Genomic DNA, 2,009 nt, shown 5'->3' with positions numbered 1-2,009 from the left:
GGGGGGGGGGAGTGATTTCTCACTTTCTCTCTCATTGTCTCTGGTAGCACACAGTCCCGATGGCAAAACCTTTAAAAAAATTATCCATCACTTCATACCTTCTTAGTAGAAAGACAGTTGACCAAATTGACACTGAGTGCTTATACTTCAAGTACCTCCATTGTTACATATATTTTTATATTTATTGCAAGTTGACTAACGAAACATTATTTTTGCAATTCCATGATTTGATCTAAGCAGATACAGTAGTCCTCTTTTATCCATGAGGGATTTTTTTCTAAGACACCTAGTAGATGCCTGAAATTGTAGATAGTACCAAACTCTGTCTATCCCATTTTTTGTCTATGTACATATACATATAATAGAGTTTCTTTTATAGATTAGACACAGTAAGAGATTGTTTTAATCTATTTTCTTCTGATGCTTATAATTGAATACCGCAGGCTGAGTAATTTGTAAAGAATAAAAGCATATTTAGCTCTTGATTCTGTAGGTCCAAGATCGAGGAGCTTCAACAGGTGAGGGCCTTCTTATTAGTGGGAACTCTCTGCAGAGTACTGAGGTGGTGCAGGGTATCACATAAAAGGGCAAGAACTTGTATAAAGAGCTTGTATCTTTGTATAAAACCACCAGTATCTAGTCATGGGGGTCCCACCTTGATGATGTTATATAATCCTAATTACCTCCTGTAGGCCTTACCTCTTAATTCCATACTTGAATTGTTTCCACTCTCTTGATACCATTATAATTGCAACTAATTTTTAACACATGAATTTTAGGGGACACATTGAAACCATAACAGAGATTAACAATAATAACTATTAATAAAATGGAGCAATTATAACAACAAACTATAGTAAAAGTTGTGGGAATGTGGTCTCTTTTTCTTGCTCTCAAAATATCTTATTTTACTTTAACAGTACGCTCCCATTTTCAGACCACAGTTTACTACAGATAACTGAGACCATGGAGAGCAAAATTCCAGAAAAAAGGGGACTACACTGTATTAGGAAACATATAGCCTCTAGGTTGGGTGGCTCCTTATCCTACATTATGAAAAGTCCTGGTGACCTTCCTTCTTTGTATTGTCTCATTAAGGCCTAGCTCCCAAACACTGGTCACTCAGACTTTGATAATGCCTTCATTCATCTTTTCATTCCACAAATTAACACCTTCTATGTACCTACCTTGGATCTGGCCAATGGGAATACAATAATAAACAAAATAGATAAAAATCACTTCTAAAATTCTACTTTTCTTTTTTTAATTTTTATTATTATCATAATCTTGTTTATATTACATTGAATCACATATAACTTTACAGTATATTACATTTCTTTTTCCAGAAGGAATACCATTGATGTCAATCAATACAAAGACATCAAAATCCCCATCATCATCCAATAGCTTTTCATTTTTTCCAGATTATCATTATTATTATTATTATTCCAATTATTTTTTAAACATTCAATGACTATTTATCATTTTGCTTGTAAAAAGACTTTAACTAACATGACATACTTCTCAGACCTGTACAGTTGAGAATCCTATACACGTCATCAACAACAGGTAATAAAACCTATCTGAATCTACTAATGTCATGTCTCTCTATTTGTTCTCTTGCTATCTTTCTCCATACTCTTCTCTTCTCTATACTTCTACTTTTCTTATGGATTTAGCATTCTAGTGGAGGGAGAAAAACAATAAATTAGCACGTGTGTGTGTGTGTGTGGTTCATTATTTCTAAGAATTATTTTATTTAGCTTTATTTATTTATTCATTCATTTATTTCCATTTGACCAAAGAGGGACAGAGTGAGAGAGAGAGAGAAAGTAGAAAGCAAGCCGCCAGGTCCGGGACTCAAACCAAAGTCGGCCATGTGGGAATCTAAAGCCTTTAACTACCATGCCATCTGTCAGCCCCAAGCCTGATAATTTATAAAGAAAAGAATCTTATTTCTCACAGTTTCAGAGGTCAGAAGTCCATAATTAAGGCACTGGAAGTTTTGG

The sequence above is a fragment of the Tupaia chinensis genome, unplaced genomic scaffold (assembly GCF_000334495.1).
Source record: "Tupaia chinensis unplaced genomic scaffold, TupChi_1.0 Scaffold144058_2, whole genome shotgun sequence".
NCBI lineage: Eukaryota > Metazoa > Chordata > Mammalia > Scandentia > Tupaiidae > Tupaia > Tupaia belangeri.
Note: the sequence above shows the minus strand (reverse complement) of the source record.